We start from the raw sequence: 14,431 nt of genomic DNA on the forward strand, positions 1-14,431 counted from the left end.
AAACCTTTTAAGGTATAATAACAACGCTAATGGATAGGTGCCCTCATAGCCCCATTTTATGGGTGATTAAACTGAGGTACACAGGGTTAGGTTAGGGGCCAAGTCATACACCTAGCAAATGTGGAATCAGAATTTGACTTACAGAAAGGCTGAGTCCGGAGCCAACCTACTTAGCTAAGCCACATTTCTTCTCATTACATCAACTTTCACATTATTCCTTTTGCTAACAGTCAAGATACCAGGGAGCATAGGTTTTTCTTCCCCTTTGTCAAAGATTACCCACTGTATTCAGAAACACACATAGTAGTGAGGAATCCAGCTTGTGTCCAGAGTACAACCAATGAATTCCGTGGGTCCTGAAATAGACAGGAGGAACCAATAGCTATGGTTTTAACATATGATGTTTATCACAGCAACATTGGTAACTGGTGACTTCTTAACATGATAAACACATGTAACTTCTTTCACTGTACCCCAGCAACGTCTAAACGTATAATCCCCATAGCAAAATATTTTATATCCCTCAGGTTCAAAATATTTCTAGGAGTAAGTACCAGACTGGGGATGGGGATGGCGCAGTGTTTGCTTCTCACACATGCTGATAGGATCAACCCTAGACAGGATCATCCCTCAAGAACCTTCCCCAAGATAGTCAAGGAATACGGCTTTCCTTCAGGCTCCCTCCTCAGAGTCCCTCTTGGAATTGGCATTGATAATAAGAGAATATCTGCCAGGAGTGGTGAAGAAGACACCAAGCAGTCTTCATTCTCTCATTGCATTTTTTATGATATCCATCACCTGATTTGGTGAGAGAGGCAGATAGGGCTGGGTGCTTCATTTGGATGGAAGTGCAAAGTTTGATCCTATGGGACTGTTATGATTGTCAGATGCATTATAAAAAAAACACTTATCCTGGGGCTGGCCCCATGGCCAAGTGGTTAAGTTCACACACTATGCTTCGGTGGCCCAAGGTTTCTCTGGTTCGAATCCTGGGTGCGGACATGGCACCACTCATCAAGCCATGCTGAGGCAGTGTCCCACATGCCACAACTAGAAGGACTCACAACTAAAAATATACACAACTATGTACTGGGGGCTTTGGGAAGAAAAGGAAAAATAAAATCTTTTAAGAAAAAAAACCCACGGATCCTATGTGAAATCCTAGAACAGGCCTGAAAAAGTATCATTACATTATGATCCAAAGATTATTGAAAATCCTAAAGGAAAAGACACACAGAAAGAGAGAGAGACTGAAGGCAGTTCTATTGTTTGGGAAAATGCTATGCTATATATCCACATAGAAAGGAGATCATGCATGTTCATACCTCGGGAATCTTAAAAGCCAAAGTTTAAGAAAATTCGGGGCACAAATAGGGATGTAATGTGATTCCTTGTGTCAGAAGCCACCTGCTCTGATGGGATTAGGAAATAAATTAATTTTACAAGTCCAAAAACGCAAAGGGAGGAAAATATTTGGGGACTATCATATTTTTACAGCTAAGATTGAAATAACAGACATTTCACAGAGAAGGTTAAGTACTATCCCATTCTGTTATGTTTTCATAAACCCTCCCTACACTTCGCATATCCTACACCTTCGATTGTTTTTTGTCTTTCCCACTAAACTCTTAAGCAGAAGGCCCTGTTCATCCCTGAGCACTCAGCCTTAGCCCAGTGCCCAGCATTTGTGGGTACTCAATAAGCACGTTGCTATGGGCTCAATGTTTGTGTCCCCTCAAAAATTCATGTGTTAAAGCCCTAATCTCCAAGGAGATGGTATTTGGGAGGTGATTTAGGTTTGGATGAAGTCATGAGCGTGCTGTCCTCACGAGAGGATTGGTGCCTTTATCAGAAGAGGAAGAGAGCCCAGAGCTGTCACTCTCTCTCCGTCATGTGAGGACACAGCAAGAAGACAGCAGTCTGTAAGCCAGGAAGAGAGTTCTCACGAGGAACCAAAGTGGCTGGCACCTCAATCCTGGATTTCCCAGCCTCCAGAACTGTGAGAAACAAATGTCTGACATATAAGCCACCCAGTCTACGGTACATTGTTATAGCAGCTAGAGAAGACTAATATGAATGTATTCACTGACTGACAATGAATGGATGAACAATAGCTTCTGAAGAGCTAGATGTAAAATGAAGGTGAAAATAACTTGATTTTTTCCAAATGGTGGCAAAAAAAAATGCTTCTTCCTCGCTTCTGCTCTACTCTACCCTGAAAATAAGACTATCTGGATCCTTTGAAATACTAAATTATAGGAAAGGAAGTTTCCAACCTGCCTAAAAAAGAAGATATTTGATCTTCAAAGCAGTCATTCACATGAGCAAGGAAATGGTGGTGGGTGTGCAGGACAAGATGCAATAAAATGGTAACGTTTATTTACAAGTTTATCAGTCAATCTTTGTTTAGGCTAAGCCAAAAACACTTCTCTCATTTTTACCTTTCAAATGGATCCATTTTTTTGACTACACATTTTAAATAACATTTGAAAAATTACTTTGAGTCTGCTGATATACTCGATTTGTTTCTCATGAGCCAGGCTGATAATTGTGCATCTGGAGATCTAGTAACAAGAATGAGACATCAAATGGACAGAGGGGAGTAAGTAAATGGCTCTCATGTTTATTGCAGATGGAAATCATTGCTTTGTTTGCTTCGATGAATCAGTTTATTAGAGCTTTCCATAGAGTCGTGTAGAGCTGTCATTTTCAATGTACGTGCAGTGAGGAAAAAATATCTCAGAAACATGGAGTCTTATGCTATAAAGCCCAGTGAGCATAAATTTATTGCTTTAAATGGTTTCTTTTCCCCTTAAGTTAACTGAAAATAGTTTGGAAGGAAGAACCTCAGAGTAACTTTCTGGCTTATCAACACAAGGATGCCCTAGGACCTACTGGCAGAAGTACCATAGGAAGTTTACATTCGTTGTTCTGCAATTTGGATCAATTAAATAGAACAACAACAGAGACCTTTTTCAATCGGTGTAAAATGCCCTAAGCAATCTGTTGGATGGAGATTTTTAGGATTCATGTTTATCAGATAATTTCTCTTTGGAGTTGAGATGACGCAAACAAGGAGACCTCCAGAGAGGAAAGAAGAGAAAGTCATCTCTCAGTGTCATACCCTTTCCTCTCCTGAAAGTAGGAAGACAGCTTGCTTGGAAAGTAAATAAATGAAGAAATACATGAAGAACTAACCTGAAGCCAGAAACTTCTGGGAGCCCTTGGTAATGAATACTCTCTATCTCTTTCTTAAATCAACCTAAGGAAACTGTTTCAAGGAAGTACATGGAATGAAGGAGGAATGGAAAGGTCAGTTGAGATGGTAGCACAAAAGGGAGAAACCAAGTCAGATGTTCTCTCCCTTACATCATAGTTTCTGCCTTTTTCACCCTGGGCTATGCATTTTTTTACTTGTTTTCTGAACCCTAAGAAAGAATTTTCACCCCATTAGGAATTTTTCCACCACCCACTAGGTCAGGAGGTGTTGAAACTAAGCTAAATAAATTTTTGGTGATATGTTGATTATCTCTATTATGATATACAAATGAAAAATCACATAGAAAAGTGGAAAATAGAATGTCTATGAACAGGCTTAAATATATATGACGCAGCTGTTCAATAAGTCTATGTGATTTCATTTTTAAATGTTTAGAGGCATCAAGCTAACAGAGCAGAGTCTATGAGCAAATCAGGTAGAACATAAATGTATATTTTCATAATAGCGGGATCTTATATGTGGTGAAATAACGTCTCCAATATTTTGGAAAAACTGAGAAGAGCGATTTAAGTTCACGTTGCCTATTTTCTGGTACCTATGTCCTGAAATAACCACATTAGGCTTAAAAACAGTGAACATAAGCGGGAAGAAAAAGAATTCTCCATTCGCTCTTCTTTTAATCATCGTGTAGTTTCATTCAGCCAGTCAACAACTGTCTAAGAATTCACGGTACCAAGAGCTATGGAGAGTCAAAATGGAAAATGAAGGTCCAGTTTTCCCCAAAAGTAGTTTACAAAGTAACGAAATTGAAAAGACAAATGTGAGGCTGGCCCAGTAGTGTAGCCGTTAAGTTCATGTGGTCCACTTGGGCCACCTAGGGTTCTCAGGTTTGGATGCTGCATGAGGACTTAGCACCACTGATGAAGCCACACTGTGGTGGCACCCCACATAAAATGGAGAAAGACTGGCACAGATGTTAGCAGTGACGGTCTTCCTCAAGGAAAAAGAGGAAGACTGGCAACAGATATTAGCTCAGGGCCAATCTTCCTCACAAATCAAAAAAAGGACAAATGTAAGTAGGTCTTTTTGCTTTCATCAACTGAACAACTACAAAGACAACTATCTGGGTAAAGAAAGCAGCAATCGTGTGATCCATCTGCAAAAGGACAGATGAGAACTGAACTACTGCAGAAAACTTTCTCAAGGTGAGGAGGAAAAGGCAAAGAGAGAACAGATTAAGTTGATTTTTTTGAGTCTGGGTTAAATAAGAAGCTGTGTAACTGTATAGAATGAATGTCTCAGGGTCTTGTACATGTAAGGCACTCAGTAAATAATACAGACTATAAATGACATATTATCAACTTGAACTTCTCAATTACTCCTCATTATACCACTCTGATACCCTCAGACTGCTATAATTGTTGGCTCATACTGCCATCCACTGGAGCACTTAACTCTCGTACTAGTTTTGAGGTTTCCCAGGTGCCCCACAGAAGCAATCTGTTTTCTGTGACGTGATAATAACTCCATTATGTAAAAAGAACCTCCACTGTCATGCCCAGAACTTCAAAACCTCCTCTAGACTCAGTTTTCCAGATGAAGAAGCTAAAACTCAGAAAGTGAAGTAGCTTAGCTAAACAAGACTTACTATGGTCTTAATGTTTGTGTCCCCCCAAAATTCATATGTTTAAATCCTAACCCCCAAAGTGATGGTATTAGGAGGTGAGGCCTTTGAAAGTGATTAGGTCATGAGGATGGAGCCCCCATGAATGGGGTTAGTGCCCTTTTGAAAGAGACCCCATAGAGCTCCCTTGCCCCTTCTGCCATGTGAGGTTACAACAAGAAGTCTGTGTCAACCTACAAAAAACAGAAACCAGTTTAACAGGTGAAGCATTTATTTGGGTTCAAAGAATTGCAATTCAGGGAGCACAGATTCAGGTTGAAACTCAATTAACATCCCACTAGGGAGTGAAAGTCAGGGGCTTTTAAAGGCAAAGAAAGGAGGTTGCATTCCAAAGAATTTTAATTGGAATCAGAGGCAGAGAGCTAGTCTTAGCTAAACATTGATTGGCTATTGATTCCATCTTCAGAAAGTCCACAATCCTCAGTCTTTGTGGTCAGGATGCTTGTTCTGCTGACTGCTCAAACAATTGCTTGTAAAACAATTGCCATTTTGGCCCAGTCCAAAGGTTTGACCTTGGACTCAAGGTTCAAGATAACAGGGCAGTTTCTCTGGAAAGGCAGCTCTGATTCCATTTTAAAATGGCTCCACAAAGGTCAATTTTGAAATCTGCAACCTGGAAGAGAGCCCTCACCGTGCTAGCACCCTGATCTCAGACTTCCCGGCTCCAGAACTGTGAGGAATAAATGTTTGATGTTTATAAGCCACCCAATCTATGGTATTTTGTTGTAGCAACCTGAAAGGGCTAAGACCCAACTCAAAGTTAGTAATGGTGCAGCCAGGCTTTGAAGTCAGGTGGTCTGATTCCAAAGCCCCTGATCTTTGTGCTACAGATTGATCATCGTCTCCGACCCTCATGTTCTTTGTTGTGAACATTCTAGACCCTCTCCTTCCTTAAAGACTTTACACTGGCTAGTTTCTCTACCCTCACTGCTCTTTCCCCAGTTAGGTGGGAGTCCATTCATATGCCACATTCAAATTTCTGCTCAAAAATCATTTTCTCAATGAGGCCAACCCTTATAACCCTATTTAATGTTTCATCTCCCCACCCTGCACTCCTGCTTTATTTTATTCCATGGCACTGGTCATGTTCTAAAATACTATATCATTTACTTCTTGTGCTTATTGTCCATCTTCCTGCAATACAGCAGGAGTTTAGACTCCTTTGTTCACTGATGTATCCTAATCACCTAGAACAGTGATTGACAGACAGGGCGCTCAGCTAGGATACCTAGCTTGGCCTAACGGAGCTTAGTCAAGCTCCTCTGTAAAGAGGACACCTACACAAGTGAATAGACAATGGCCATGCATCTTGAATCACTGAATGTTTAAGCAATTACCATAAAAGGGAACTTATAAGTCACATCCTCCTCAGACTATTATGATTGTCAGGTGCTTTATAAAAAATCACTGTCTGCCACTTCAGCTTTCACAGATTGTCACTAGTCCTGCTCTCTATAGCGTATAAAGTTAATCTACTCTCTTCATGCACATTATCATGTGATATGACATCAGTTATGTGGCAAGAGCCCTAACTTCACTCCCAACACTTCAAAAAGAGTCCTTCACTGTCGAAGCTAAGTATTTCACAATATTGTTTTAATCAAAACTCATCATCGTCTTCCCTCTCTCACCATCTTCCTTTAAGTGTGTTGCTCAAAGTTAAAACGAGAAAACATCTACCACCATCAATACAGATCACAGATTTCTCCACTGGGCAAGACAAACTAAAACAAGAAAATTTTTATAACATCATGCATGACTTTAAGTAATTTCAACACATGCTGGACACATAGAGGCTGCAACCTCCCTCTGTTTGCTACTTGACACAGGGTGAAGGGGTTCTTTATGCAAAGTAACCAATTAAAAAGATGTGAAGGAAGGAGATCAACCATTAATTAAAACAAAGGGACACTATAAGAGAAGCATTTGTTCACAATGTGCTAATTTTAAACATTCTCTCATTAAAGCAGATCTAGACTGATCATTTTTTGCCAGCCTCGTAATCATTAGTTTGTATTCCTCCATTTTTTTAATATGCCACAATTTTTCATTTCATACTCGGCACACATAATTATTGATAATCTAATTATGTTAAAATTCTGACATCTGTGCTGAGTCCTGAATGGAATCAACCTAATGCATTTATGTAATTTTTAAAATTCTAGTTCATTTTGACTAGTTATTCTTAGGTCTGATGCACTTGCAGCTCCAGAAGTGCCTGAAAATAATCAAAAGGCACCAAAGGCTGCTAGTTAGATTGCTATTTCCAGGTGCACCTACAAAAGTCTATGAATGGAAATATCACTGCCTCTGTGGTCTTGCAAATTCTGCCTCCATGAACACCCGCCCCCCTTTTTCTATGTTCTCACTCCCTCATTCCTAATTCAAGCCACGATCATCTCTAAATAAATTATTTAACAAGGTACATTTCTAGAGAAACAAAAAAGGAAAACAAGGTTAATGGTTGGAGCAAATTATCCTGCAGCCACCTCCAAGTTGTTCTCACTGCTTCTACTCTTGCACCCTCTAAGCCATTCTGTATATTACAACCAGAGAAATATTTCTAAGATAAAAACCTGACTCTCTTGTTACTGCACAAAAATGAGGTTCTCCTTGGGCTGGCCTGGTGGCACAGTGGTTAGGTTTGCACCTTCCAATTCAGTGGCCCAGGGTTTGCCAGTTCAGATCCTGGATGTGGACCTATGCACCACTTATCAATCCATGCTATGGCAGGTGTCCCACATATAAAGTAGAGGAAGATGGGCACAGATGTTAGCTCAGGGCCAGTCTTACTCAACAAAAAGAGGAGGATTTGGGGCAGATGTTAGCACAGGGCTAATCTTCCTCAAAAAAGAAAATGAGATTCTCCAACCTGACACACATAAAAAAGCCGATTATTTATGGCATTAGCTTTTGGGAAAAGAAATCAGCTTTATTCTACAAGATTGATCTGTATGGAGCCAGGGAGTATGTGCCTTCAGATCTATTTCCAAAGTAGAGGATTTGGGGCAAAATTTAAGTGGTTAAGTTAACAGGCTGGCACATGGAAATGCTGGTTGGACAGGTTTTGATTGGTGAGCTTCAAGCATTTATGGGAAGGTTCTAAATATTTATGATGAGGTTCTAAATATTTATGGTAAGGTGGGGAAGGAATTTCAAGAGTGGATCTTCCTGAATGACAGACTCCTTGCTTCTGATAAGAGTCCAACTTTTAAGTTCTGGTCATGTCCCGGTCCATTGGTTCTGTGGGGAGGAGAATCTTTTCTTCTGTGCATGCTTTCACTTTGTGACTTTGCAAATTTTCTCAAAGACAATTTCTTAATCACTCTGTTGATAAAAGATTAGGTCTGTTTGAAATGGCTCTAAATGGGCCCATGATTACAAATCCCCCTTTTTTGTTGTTCATTCCTCAATCTTAAGGGATATAGGGTGAAGACTGCTCTAGCTTCTTGCTGATAAGGAGCATAGATTGTTCCATTTCATTGAACCAGTCTCTTAGTAAGAAGGTGATGCAGGCAGGCTCCCAGAGTTAGGCCTTTATTGTGTAAGTAAGTAACTAGGTATTTAACAAGGTACATTTCTAGAGAAACAAAAAAGGAAAACAAGGTTAATGGTTGGAGCAAATTTTAAACCAGTTTCTGAGCCCAGGGAGAAGCCAGTCAAGAAGATTTTTAGATATCTGGGTCAAAACATCTTTTACCATTTGAAATGTCTCTGATGATATCATCAGGTGTTCAGGTATCTTTCTGAGTGGCTTACACAGCTACAGGTATAAATCTCTCATAAGTTTATATCAACATATCCAGCTTCAGTTAGCAGGGCTTCAGGAAAAAGGGTGGTTTCAGTTTTGAATGGTTCCAAATGAAAATGATGGAAAAATTGAAAATGTTAGTTTGGAGATACGTAGCCAAATATTTCAGGAAACTAGAGGAATTCAGGATCCAGTCCAGTTTACAGATATAAAGCAAAAATCTCAAAGACAATTAGCAGAACTAGAATCTAATATATACAAATACATACTATAGTTTCTATTGAAACATAATTTTCATCTCTAAAATCCCTCTCATTTTTACCAAAGATAGCCAAATTAAGACTAATTGGCTTATGAAATAAGTCTAGTTTCAATAAACTTGGCCCAATTATTTACATAAGTACAGAAAGAATAGCAATTGATCACATAGGTTCATTTAAATCTACTTTGCTGGAAATTTTCATAAGGAATCTCTGATTGAACTTTAAAGCCTCTCAAGGCCAGGAAAACCAAGCCAAGGACTTGTCATCAGACTCCACCTACAATACCTATAAATTTGGGTGAATTCTTCTCTTCTCTTGAGGTTCCTCAAAATATCCTGAGGTTCTTTGCACCTGCCTGGGAAGTGACCTTCTTTACTCACCTGGGAAGGTTGCTAGGGCTCCTGTAAGCAAGGTACCAGGCCAATATTTCTAAGCGGCTTTATTCCTTAAAGTCCAATCTCTGTTCCTCAAAGCTGTCTGGTCATCTAAGTCTATGCATGTTTCTCTCAATATGACATTCCAGTCAAAGCCTTGGTAATATAACCGGTGTTTCCAATTGTGTCCTGCTATAAGGAGATCAGATTCTTATTAAACTTATGCAAATAACTATATTGCCGTGAAAATTAGAATATTCATTCATTAAGAGTTTCCAAATTCTGGAGGAATCAGGTAGGGAGAAAAAGATAAATGTTTCAATTTTGTTTACAAAGGTATAATTTGCCACATTGCTACAAGTCATAGTTACCTTAGGAGAAAAGAGAAAAAGATTTCCTCTAAATCTGAAAAAACAAAACATTAAAAGTCAGCAATGTCTCAAATGAAAAGTCATAAAAATTATAATCACCTTCATCAGTTCATTCAGTCCTGTGTAACCAATTCTTGATCTTAATCTTCTGTTAGCTCTCTTATGAGGCCATCAATTTCTCCATTAGAGTTGTGTAATTTCTCATCCAGCATAGTTTTAAACCTGAAAGTTTATCAGAAACCTGTATTCTAGACTAAGTGTCACAGTCCCTTCCATGAATCTCTCTGAAGATGAAAGGTTCCAAGACTGTCTGTAAACGACAAAAGGCATAAAAATGGCAATTGACAAATAAACTTTGTTATTTCTGAGACATACAACACTTTAAGATAATAACTAGAATTATGGCTAACAACCAGGACAGATCAGAATTTTAGGAACGTTACATAATTTTTAAAACACTTATATCAATAACATTTATCAACATAATATCATAGGTCCCTATGAAACAATGCTTAGTTATCCATTTAACCATAGTGACAATTAAAGATTTTCAAGTGAATGCAGGAAATTAAATAGCTGTAATAAAAACCTTAGTGGCTATGAATAAAAACCTGATAAAAACAATACAGGAAATTTATTTTGATAAAACATAAAATCCCTACCCTTCTGGCAGACTACTCAAAGAAAAAAACACTTCATAATCTCTTTATCAAGAGCAGACTAAAAGTTAAAGAAAATTCTCTTTTTAAGAGACAGAAAACCAAATTTTAATTTTTGCTCCAGCTTACTTTTTGTATTAAAACTCATTTACTTAATTCAATTCGTTCTGATCTTGGCCAACTTGACCATGCACAAAATTCTTTCCTCAGAGTTCCTTTTCAACAAACCTTACATAACTTTCATTTTACATTCAGAATTTTTCATTTGCCTCCTTTCCTTCTTTAGGACAAATTCATCTTTCTTAACAAAACAAAAATATTTCCACTCTTTATACCTTCCTTACTAAAAACACACATCTTTCTTTCCTTGAATAAAAGATGTTTCCCTTATTAATTTTTAGTAGCTTTAATTACACATATTAATTCATATTCTTAACCCTTACAGACCTTAATTTTTAGTGAAAACAAAGAAGCAAGCATTTATAAACTGTCTTTTACATTAGCATTCTGTGACTTGGCAAATTTATAAACACTTTTCGTGATTTCTAGAAACACGTTTCTTCACAGTACAATGTTTAATAAAATTCAAGACATGTTTACTAATAGACCCAAACATCTTTTCGTCTCACTGTAATAAGAAGCCAAAAGTAGATAAACTTAGACATGTTTAGCAATAATGTTTCAGTATTTTATCTTATTGAAAAATGACCTAGATGGTTACTGAATTTTTTTATCATTTAGTTTCACCTAGAAAAACTTCAAAATTTCAAGTTACAAAAGAGATTTAGGAAGCTATCTTAAACACATGTGCCATAACACATAATTATTATTAAAAAGTTCACCCAATGTGTTTATCTTTTTCAATTCTATTTTGTTTACTTGTTCCCCAAAATTATTTAGATTTCCCACAAAACTTCATGAGACATTAGGCAAAATTAGTTATCATTTAAAGTTATTATTTTTGCTAACCAGTTTTGTAGCAGAGATAACATGAGCTTACTTGACCAACAAATGTAGAACAAAAGCTGCCATCATATGTCTACATCATATCCAATGTTGATAACTTTAAGGACATGTCCATTTTAATCAAACCAACCATCTTGAATAAGCTTTCATTTACCAAAGATTAATTTATATCATGTTAACTTGAAAGACATTTGGGTTAGTTTCTAATACATTTAGAAATAATTTATATAAGTGCTTACTTTAAGTTAATTGAATAGAGCTCTTTAGAAATCATACCATCCCATGGCGCAGCAGTTAAGTACACACGTTCTGCTTCCCAGTGGCCTGGGGTTCACTAGTTCAGACCTCAGGTGCGGACATGGCACCACTTGGCAAAAGCCATGCTGTGGTAGGCGTCCCACATATAAAGTGGAGGAAGATGGGCATGATGTTAGCTCAGGGCCAGTCTTCCTCAGCAAAAAGAGGAGGATTGGCAGTAGTTGGCTCAGGGCTAATCTTAAAAAAAAATAAAAAAGAAATTATACCATCCAGAGGTAAGATATCACACACACACACACACACACACACACACATATATATATAAACACACATATACAAAGACATATAAGGTTCCTTAGTTATGAATCCAAATTTTCTTTTAAGCTTTTTACTAATATTTGCAGAAAAGACACTCAAGATGCTAGATTTTAGGCAAGGGTGCTCTTATGGCCATTTTTGTTTCCTTTTTTCCTTCAGTCTTAGGAATTGGTAATGGGCTAGATAGTTCCTGGAGTGTTTGAAGCTTTTTGAGATAAGGGAAATGGGTGGAAGCTGAACTGCCTCTAGAGCTGCATTTCCAGTTTTTCAAGGATTTTTCTTTTAAAAGATAGTTGCTCTTAATTCCTCAGAAATTGGGTTGTAACTTAAATGGCATTATAGGTTGATCTACCTGTCCAACTACATCATCCCTAATTTGCTTCTTTCCCTCTGGCTGCTTAGTTTTATTTTAACTTAGGGAAGAAGGCCTGGAAAGAAAATCCTTATCAGGCTCTGAGTACCAGCTTCCAATTTAGCAGTTTCTGATCATAAGTTGCTAAATCCTAAATTGCTAAATCCTTTCAAATATCTTGTCGGGTTTCAGCTGGGAAACACAGTAATTATACCTGGCAATACTGAAGAATTCCAGTAATCTTTAACATAGCAGTTTTCCAGAAAATCTCTGAATCTCATTAACTCTGGGAGGGGCTCATTTTGGGCCCTTCTTTGAAGGAAGATTATGGGAGTGTCTGTAAAGCCAAGAGCTAATATATTTTCCCTTTAGCTACCATTTACAACTTAATTTTCTGTTAGCTTTTTGCTAATAATGAAACTTTCAATAAGGTTATTTTGGAATTTAAAAGTTTTTGCTTTTAAATTCACTTCTTGAATGATCTTATCTAATCAGAACGTGACTTCTAATGGCCAATGTAATTCCCCTCAGGCTGACGGCCATTTGGTAAGACCGTTAGCCACAAAAGGGAATGCAATCTGCATTTCTGACCATCCCCGACCACAAAATGGGGTAGAATTGCATTTTTGTCCCACTGTATTTTTTGGACACTATCAACCTGACAATTATCAAGCCAAGCCCTCGGGACACAAAACAAGCTTGGTAAGATTCTGAAGTTCTTTGTAAACATTTACACCTTCTGGAACCTTCAGGTTTTGAGCAATTGAGCTGGAAGGTAGAGCACTTGACACTTTAAAGATTAAAGATTTCTTTGTTTCTCCATTTGAAAGATCAAAAAGAGCCTGAAGTGGCCACTGTAATTTTAAACAATCCCAGGTTATCTTGCCAGCTGTTTACAGTTATCCCCGTTTTAGGGAGTTTTTCCCAAGGTGGCTGCAACAAACAAGGTAATTTCTAAAGAAAGTTGTTACTGTCACTGAGAAACTCAGTCCCCAAACAGCCAATTTTAGCAAATAAAACAGTGAGACAAGGACAAACACGAACAGACACAGAAATCCAATCCTTTGGGATTCTAACCCTGGGATCTCTGGGACCCTACCCTGGAGCTCAGGACTCTAACCCGATCCTTTGAGTGCCCCAGCAACTTTAACCTTTTTCTATTGTCTCTCTTGAGTCCACAATTCTAGCCTTTGAACCTGTACCCAGGGAAAATTTCTCCAATGGGGACTAACCCACAATCCTGATGAGATATTGGACAATTTAGGCACAGGCACATTTTAACAAGGTCATTCACCCAAAAGATGTTGATCCTGGAGCTGCTGCTTCTCTCAAAAGGAAAGGGAGTGCCAAGGGGTTCTTGGGTGCCACAGCTGGAAATGGGAATACAACCAGCTGAGCCTACAGACAAAATTGTCTAGGCAGCCACTTGGGGTCAGTGAAAAGATCCTGGACCCTGCTGGGGGCCCCAGAGCCTTGGGCAGGTGGTCACAGTGATGCGGGGTCGGTGAGCCGAGGAGTCAAAATAAAGATTTCTTGGATTCTCAAGATCTGGCAGTAGTGCTCTTTTATTTAGAGAATAGAATAGCATGGGGACAGGACCCATGGGCAGTCAGAGCTTCTGCTGCTGCTGCTTCTGCTGCCTCCACTGGCATGGGGACAGGGCCCATGGGCAGGCAGAGCTGGTGTGTGGGGACAGGACCCACGGGCAGTCAGAGCTCCTGCTGCTGCCCCGAGTTGAGGGTTAGGGCTAAATTTAAGGCATAGGTATGTGAGTCATCTCTTTATGAAGACAAAGGAAAGAACATGAAAAAAAGTTAAAATGGTATCAGTGCAGGTGGGGTCTGGACATTGGGTGGTCCCATGACTTTTAGACAAGAATCAAATCGGATTAAATAAAGGTCAGAAGCCACCACCCTAAATCAGTTACATGAGATTGCCAGACAGCAACCAACTTAAGTTCTTGCCTTCCCCATTAAGAGTTTCTAGGGATAAGGTCATCTCTCTTCTTCTTCCTGATACAGAGAGGGAAGCACCTTTTACAGATAGAGATTTACCTTACAAATGTAAATCTTTCCCAACAAAGGGACAAGCAAGCAAATTCCACTCCTTGGAGCCTGCTTCTCATCTGTAGTTTTAAAAGTAACCAGCCTAAAAGTCCTCATCATAAACCGTTTTAAAATTAAGCAGCCTAAAAATCCTCATCAACAGGACCTTG

Source organism: Equus caballus, chromosome 9, assembly GCF_041296265.1.
Source record: "Equus caballus isolate H_3958 breed thoroughbred chromosome 9, TB-T2T, whole genome shotgun sequence".
Taxonomy (NCBI): domain Eukaryota; kingdom Metazoa; phylum Chordata; class Mammalia; order Perissodactyla; family Equidae; genus Equus; species Equus caballus.